Below are 9,087 nucleotides of genomic sequence, written 5' to 3' on the forward strand. Positions count from 1 at the left end.
CACAGGCTGTAGTTCTTGAGATTTCAGTTATTTTCAACTTTTTCATGGCCACAGATTTCCACTCCACTTTCTCCTTTTTTGTTAGGGCATATTTCAATAATTATGTTTATCAGGTTCAGTTTTCCTAGTGACTCAGAAAAGGCAAAGTCTTAGCTATAGGCAAGAAGAAAAAATGTGTGTTGGTATGAATACACTAGAATACCACAACAATCACATTTAATTTTGCTGCTTGTGTTCCATATGATTACGAGAAACTGGCACTTAACTAAGTTGCAGTACGAGCAACTCACAGATCCGAATCTTCTGTTGCTGAAATAAGAGCTGCTGCTGAAAGTAGGTCATACAGGAATTAATATGGGTCTGGAAATATGTTATTTTTGAACAATAGACTTAAAGTGATACTTCTGTCATGCCAGGACTGGTTCTGACATTGCTGAAATATTGTTTCATTGACCGACACTTTCTCATTTGCATGCCGACATTTATGGCGATACTATATAGAAAAACCATAAGAAACAGCCCTTCCTGTAGTGTGTTGATGACTAAGGGACTGGAGCATCTGGCATGTAAGGAGAGGCTGAGAAAGCTGGGACTGCTCAGCCTGGAGAAGAGAAGGCTCAGGAGGATCTTATCCATGTGTATAAACACCCCATTGGGAGAGTAAGGAAGACAGAGTCAGGCTCTTCTCATCAGCGACAGGACAAGTGGCAATGGGCACAAACCGAAACAGAGGAAATTCTGTCTGAGTGTAAGAAAACACTTTTCTAATATGGGCCAGCAATGGAACAGGCTGCCCAGAGATGTGGCACCTCCATCCTTGCTGACAGTCAAAACTTGACTGGACACAGCCCTGAGCAGCCTTCCCTATCTGACCCTGCTCTGAGCATAGAGTTAGACTAGAAGATCTCGAGAGGTGCCTCCAGCCTCAGCCATCCTCTGATCCTGTGCGCGATTCTGCATTCAGGGTATGAGATAGAGAAGGGAAACTTATCCTAGCTGTAAGCCAAACTGACAATTCAACCGTCTTTTGCAGGATGGACTTAAACAGTCATTTTATTAACAACCAGTAACTGTAAAACAACAACAACAATCACTGAAAAAAATCAGATTAATTAAATTATTTCCCACCGAGTAGGTTAAAAATAAGCATGGAGGTCCTGTAAGGTCTTTCAGAATCTCAGAAGCACCCTTATAAGTTAAAATTACATTGGTCATTGATTTTTAACAGAAAATGACTATTCAACTCTATTAGGCAATTAAAGGAAAAGTTTATTTCCCGGACCATAATGTGCTGGACAGAACAATGTTCTGCATGCCCTCTTAATTGCAAACATTGGTTAAGAATATCACAGTATTTTATTTCAGTGGGTGCAAGAGATTAATACTCAGCATAGTATATAATGTCTGAAGTATTTTGGTCAGGAAAAAGACTAAAACTTTGCAATATAGGCAGTGTATTTTCTAAGAGCTATGCAATTTCATGCCAAAAGTTTGGAGAAGATAGTAAAGAAATGGGGCATGGGAAGAGAAAAGCAACCCACATTCAAGAGCAGAAGGAAAGAAATACAGTGTCTGTACCGAACTACAGCAGAATGAGGCCATATGTACCATCTATGACTCAACCATTCCCCCATTTCTGGAGAGTAGTACTATGGTAATGTGACAAAACTTTTGTGCTAGCCAATGTACTACTATATACTATTACCCCATGGAGCATTAGACCAATAGTCTCATTTAGGATCATGCAGGATAGCACATCATTTTAAGAACAATAGTGTTATTAGCAACACAATCTTCTCCTGCTACAATACCTTTTCAAGAATGGAGATATTCTTACACTTTCAAGTGTATTCCTGTTGCATTTTTAAATTTCTGCCTGATGAACTGTATGTAAGGACTATTTTTGATGGGAGAAAACTTAAATTGTCTGTTTCACTTATAGTATTGGCTTTGTGTAAAAATAGCTATTTATAACCTCAACTGTGTTTCTAATGGCAGAACTATGTGGAGTTGGCTGCAAATGACATTACATTTTTCATTTATCCTGACAGTATTTTAAAGGCTGCATTTGACATGAATCATCTGAATTTGTATTTGAGAGATTTCATTTTCATCATAGCTTTTTACAGGAATAGATGACAATGTCACCAGTGTTAGTTGCTTCCTGGAAACAGTATTATTTAGCATTTCTGGTTTGACAGCCTTGTTTTTCACTTCAGTCAAATTAGTTATCACATTTAACAATTATCCCCATTACAAGTTATATTCAGACCAGGTACGCACGATGAAATTGGAGAATGTCACCTGTGAAGAGACATGTTGTTATTAAACTCAAAATTTTCATAGAGTAGCTGTACAGTACAGAAAAATGCATATCATCCAAAAGAGCAATTTATACTGCTTAGAAGTACCAAACAGCTGCTTAGCTAAAAGCTTGACTCAAAGCCCTCTGAAACAAATGGAAAGATTTTAATTGATTTCACTACTTTTTGGATCAGGCCCAAAAATGCAGATTTTTAGCAGAGAGAGACCAAGCATTCATTAAACCGGATATTATTTTATCAGGGAAAAGAAGATGCCCAACGGAAAAAAAGCTTTTCAATAAGAAAAAAGAAAACACCACCCAAACAAATATTTGTCACTGTGTTTCTTTTTACTCATACTTTACACCGCATGTAGCAAATAAGCTAATGTAATTATTTAGTGCTGTAGTTTAAATGACACGTACAAAACTTGTCAGAAAAAAATAATTTCACTTACAACATTCAGCAACCATGAATTTTTACAACAACAAAAAAGAGTGAAATAACACCATTTTATGAAAGATATATCTCCCTTTTACATTATATTTCATAAATTAATTAATTTATCATTAAAAATATCTACTCTGTACTGGAACTGGAACGGAACAATTTTTATTTATATACTTAATGAGGAGAAAGAAAAGCATATGTGAGTTATAGTTGGAATATTAGCATTTTTAGTTTGTCCCACATACACACTCACATACTCATACACAGTTTGTCAAACACAAAGTGTATCCTAAAATGAAGCTATGAAAATTCTACTCTTGTTTGTATTTAATCTTTCTTGTTCAGTAAATTACTGATAGAAAAAATGAACAATTAAAAAATAGAAGCTTATAGAAAAGGTTTTTTAAGAAAAAAATTCTATATACTAATATTTCTAACTACCATTCAGAAGACTTCACAGCTCTCCAAATTCTTATCTCTACTTGATCTTTGACTTGGCTGATCTGTAAATTTGTGCAAGTTCATTGTCCTGTTACGGTTATGTCCAGAGTATCATCTACATGGAGCTGTTTGAAGTTTGAATGAACTGAATGCTAGCTTAGACAGCAAAAACGTTCAACTCATGACATTCAACCTCTGCTAAGAACAAAGAAAATCTGAGTGTGGAGCTTCAGGCTGCCATATAGCTGGACTATTTTGTTGTAATAATGTCATTTAAAATGAACACGTTTCTCTGAGCAGCAGCTAACTACATGCATATTCTTTCACTAAATTCTTACTTATGCTGTTATGGCAGACAACAGTCACTAGAGTACAGAAAGGCACAGAAAAGGGGGACACTCCTCCCTGCCTTCCCTTGGGTTCTCCTTTCAACAAAGAAGAGGATGAAGAGAGAGCTCCATGATGGTGTGTCTCTTTACAAGCACAGCTGTTTGCAGAAAATCACCAGCTCACGCTCCATTGGTCACTAGCAAAAATTTTATGCTTTATACTTGATATTCTTTAGTTTGCCTGCCCAATTTTTCAACCAGTCAGAACCATCTGTACTTCTCTTGAGAATTATATGGATTAAAATAGTAGTAAAAGATCAGACTTGTCAAAGCCAATTTTTTCGTTTTTTCAGATAGCCATGTTCCAAGAAAACTTACATGTGAAAAAGTTAGAATTTCTATTTGAAGCCAGAGATTCATTTCACTATATCCCAGTGGTCATGGTAGTAATTTGTGATGGTTCCTGGTTGGAATCTGTCTGAGCTAGCTTCCAGACATAGTCTTTTATTTGGTGAAAGATCTTGAAATATGTTTGTTTTGTCACAAAGGAATTTATTTGAAATAAAACAACTTCCACACGGTAATAAAGCTATCTCCCAAGTATCATTCATTGTAATTCAAAAATTGCTTTCAGCAAGAAATAGCACATCATGACACAGCATTTTCAGAAAGATGTTTGTCTTGGTTCTGCATGTTAAGGAAGCTTATGTTTATCAGTATCTTTTAAAGAAGTATAAAAAAATCTGTAACCTACTGATATAAAGCAGTATGAAAATGCAGCTGCTTGGGAAAGACATGGTAGTAATTCCTGTATTATCCATGAACTTATGCAGTGAGTGGGCTTTCTTTTCCTGAAGATGAAGAGTAGGATACTACCCTCTCCTTTACGGTACACAGACTGCAATATGTAGACAAAATGTTGCTTAAAAAAGTGACTGTAATTAAACCATTGTATCTGTGACAGAAAACATGGCTGGGAACTGTGTTGGAATGCATTATTAAAAGTGCCTGCAACTGAGCCATTGAATCTGTCATAGGAAACATGGCCAACAACTAATTTGGAATGCATTATTAAACCATACTGTCTTACCAGTTTCAACATTATCCCAAGTTTACTAACATGAACAAGTTTGAAGTGACAAGCTATGAAGTGGATTTGCAGTACATCATTAACTGTTCACTGTGTTATTGCCCATATGCAGGGTCATCTTCTCAGCATCATGAGTGGAACAGGGATAAGCCACGTCACTTCTGTCTTAGGACACAGGTGTGGACTGGGGCAAGTCTTAGGCCAGTTTTAGGTTATCCTCTACCTTGTTTGTATAGCCATGCCATTGAAAAAAAAAAAGGAAAATATATCAACAATGCAATCACACAAAACAAGGAAGCAAAGCCAGCAAAATTTTTAACTTGCAAGTTGTTGGTTCACAGTGGGACTGTGTGTATATATTCATGAGACAGCTTAGTAACATGTTTACATGGGCCACCTGGACCATCATGATTGTAAGACACAACTTTTCTTGTGATCGCCTGACATGGGACACATGCACCCTTTATACTTCAAAGCCAGTACAACCATCTTTCTGCAGCTGAGATTATTTGTCATTCAGAAAAAAGAAGGGAAGAAAAAAAAAAAAAACTCTCCCCACCCAAACCAGTCTTAACAGTGTTTTCAAGGACAACAGTATCTATATGCTTGAGATATTGAAGTAGTTCTGGTGTGATATGAGGATTTATGTGATTGTCAGTCTTACTGTCCAGTCACAATTAAATAGATGGTATCAGCCTGCAGGTAGTTCAATAACCAATTTAACTTCCAACTTTTTATTTCTAATGATGCCTCAATCACATTGCATTTAACTTCAGGAGCTGCAAAGTTTTTCCACAGCCTTTGTGTGCATGCAATGCATTTAAAGATCCTTCTATTTTACTACAGATAGGCTAACAAAGCTTAAGCTCATTAAGGAAAAAGCAGCATGATCCAAAAAGTTCAGATGCAAACTTCTCCAACATCTGTCTGTGACTGGAGTGAAGGTTTTTGTCTCTCTCATTAGCTTGTTTTTCTAGGCCATCATGATGATCAGAGACAGAATGCTTGAGCAAACCAATTACTCTTGATCTATTTGATTTATTGAAAACATCACATTTTGCTCAAAAGTGTGATGTAAATTAAAAAAGTAATTTACTCATAATGTCTTAAACTGTTAAGCAGCCCCAAAATCTTAATTATTCCCAGTGTGAGGAAAAAAACCCTACCCTAAAAGTTTTTTAAAATTACACATTCTGTCTCTTGCCATCAAAATTCCAATAATTTCAAATAGGAGGAAACTGGGAAACCAGTCAGGGGTATCAGAAATCTTAGTATATAATTTTTTTTTTTCCCCCAAAAATAAACCTCTTCAAAATGCAAGAGCTGATTCCATCAGTTTCTGTTAATCAGTACACTGTTTGATGTAAATATTAACTAAAGGCAAAGCCCTATACCCTTGTAATAAACATAGATTTTATCCCTAAATGCTTATATAAAGTATTTACTGAAGATAGGAGAGCGATATGTGTGCAAATAAGGATGGAAAAATGCACTGTAAATCGAGTGAATAGACATCTTTCCTTTTAAACAAAGCTCATGAAAGAAGGTGCTGCTTATTTCTCCCTCACTTGGAATGTACCACCAGCTTCATGAACAGCACAGCAGCTTATTTTTTTCCACTTCTTTCATTTATATTTTCTCCGCTGTTATGAAGAGCACTGTGTTTAGAACACAATATACAATATTTTCTTATTTAATACATATTTTATTGGACAGATTCCTAGAAGCAGACTGGAGAGACAAGGCTGTGTTTCAAAATGCCACATATAATTTAACAAGTGGGTAGTTGTTTGGGATACTGGCAGCTAGCCAGTGAACATTGGGCATATTTGCATTTGGCACAGGGGCAGGAGGTAATGAACAGCAGATTTCAAGACTATGAGAATGGTTTTTAATATTTAATGGTTTGTAAATGTTCTAGAATTTATTTATTATTGGTGGAGTGGGTTTAGTTTGGCTAGTGGGGTTCATGTATTTTTATAGTTAGAGAATTAGTAAAAACCTTTATATCACTGTAGATAGAGTTAATTTCATCAGAGTTGGGCATTTTTTTTCCCAGAATGTTCATGTACATACATATATGGTATCTTTTCTCCCTCGATTTCAAGGCAGGATTCCCAAAGCTAGGAGGAAATACTGTCCTGGCAAATTGCATAAGGAAGAGTCTTTTTGTCTCACTTGTCAGTGACCTCTCCCAGACATGAAGAGCCCATAACAGTTTTCTAAAATAAATTGTGTTTACAAAACCTCATATATTTCTTGGGTGTCACCTTTACATTTGTAAGGCCTATCTTAAGCTCTGAATTGAGGTTGCTTTTCATTTAGCTTTATTTCATTTACAAAAGTGATTAACAGGAACTAGAGCACCTTGGTTAATGGACCTTTTTACCTTTTTACTTAGAGAAACTATTATAACAATTTGATTTTTTGAGTCATGACATTCATATACTGAAGTCGGATGTGATGTGCTATGAAAAGCTTTATAGAAGCACAATCCAAGGGTAAGCTGTATAAATCATTTGCCATTTTGCCTCTCCTGTGAATTGCAACCATCCTAATTCATGTGAATCATATTTTATATCCTATCACACAACTATATATATTTTGAATATACACACACAAGAATCAATGAGGAAAAGTTCATTTCTTGAAAGACAAATGTAATCTATGAAATCTTTGGGTTTTATCTCAGTATTTTTTCAGCTTCAGTGATAGTAAAAACAAATATTTCATGTTCAGAAAGAGATTTATGAAAAAAATTAAAGAGCACCTTTTGGGTGATTTTACCTAATTAAACCTTTTTAAATGATTTACAGAATGTTTGCACAGGAGGATCTTTTCCATTATACCCTGCAGTTCCTGAAGTGATTCTCAGACTGTCTATACTCTTGCCTACTGTGCAGTGAGCAGATACCAGCTGCAGAAAAATCAGCTCCTGCAGTTGTAGCTTGGAACATTCAGCATATCATTTAACCTGCTGCTCTGACACACTCCTTTGCAGAGAACTTTACACAGACCTGCTAAATGCATTGCAGAAAGAATTATGATTTTTATGTGCATATATATATTTTTTGTATCACGCCACTGGGGTGTTTATCTTATTATACTGCATGTGCCAAATTACACTGCAGTAATTCCAGAGTTACGCTGGTGAGTTCAATAGAGGCAATCCAGATTTACAATGGGATGACTGATTGGAATCTGTGTAATGACTCCTTTCCTGAAAAGCTCTTAGTTTGAGGCAAGATTCAATACTAACTTCTATTTAGATGGAAACTGAGAAAATACGATAAACACTACCTTTATCGCCTCCTGTATATAGACCAACTATACAATAGTTTCCTCCAGAAAATTATTTCTTACAAACAAAATTCTTGAACTACGTTAATTCCCTCTGTCATTTTCTATTATTTATGTGAATTATCTCTCACTGATAGAGGGAAAGGAGGGCTATAATTTTATTTAACTAATTCTGTCTCATATCCTTAAGCAGATAAAAATACAAGATTTCTGGTAGGGTATGGGTTTCAGTAGCCTTCCCCCTATAACTAGCATTATGTATAAACAATAATATAAACACAACAGAACTATTCCATTTTCATGAACTTGAAAGACATTTCAAGAAATTAAAGCCATGGTTACTTTTGTCTAGAACAAGTAATTAATTACAAATTTGTATTGATTTGTGTTACTTAATATTCATGGAAACTCTTTTAATGTTTTCTGTTAGTAAATTAAGACTGCTATTGATCTTACCAAAGACAACATGAATGCAATTAAACTTACATAACTCTGTTTTGAGATGAAAATAAAGATATTTTTACTGAATATACATTCATACCAAACCAGATTTTATGATAATAACAGCATAAATAATATATAAGATTTACAGATATGCATATCTTAAAAATCTAATCCTTTTGGCACAGCAAGTGCTATTGAAATTAAACAAAACATTTTTAACGTGAAAAGAAAAACTGTGTCATCTGCATGAATTCCCAGTGTGTATTAATAAGCCAATATCATCTCTGCCTTGAGTTAATGGAGAATTGTAGCAAATATATTTTTGTTACTGAGGAAAAGTAGAAGATTTATCTCACTGCCTTGAACACTTACACTTCCTTATGGTGTTCACTTATTCTTCTTAATGGGGATTTAGACAATGTCTTTTACCAAACCATTGGCTCAAGTCTAAGCAAACTCGTTCTATTTGTCATGCTCCAAACCAAAGCAGTCCAGTAATGATAACAATGCATAAAGAGATATTGCTATATAACTTTTACATGCAAATGAGAGACTGCATTGCATGAGCAATCCAAATAGCAAAACAAGTTATGGTTACGGCCCTCTGAAGACACTTCCCAGAATGTGAATGGTATCTGTGCACAGGCACACAAAACACTATCTGCAAGAGATAAGTTTCTTACACTTAAAACCTGATGCGCACAAGGAAACTATCTATCTAATCTGATTT

The sequence above is a fragment of the Aquila chrysaetos genome, chromosome 23, assembly GCF_900496995.4.
Source record: "Aquila chrysaetos chrysaetos chromosome 23, bAquChr1.4, whole genome shotgun sequence".
Lineage (NCBI taxonomy): Eukaryota > Metazoa > Chordata > Aves > Accipitriformes > Accipitridae > Aquila > Aquila chrysaetos.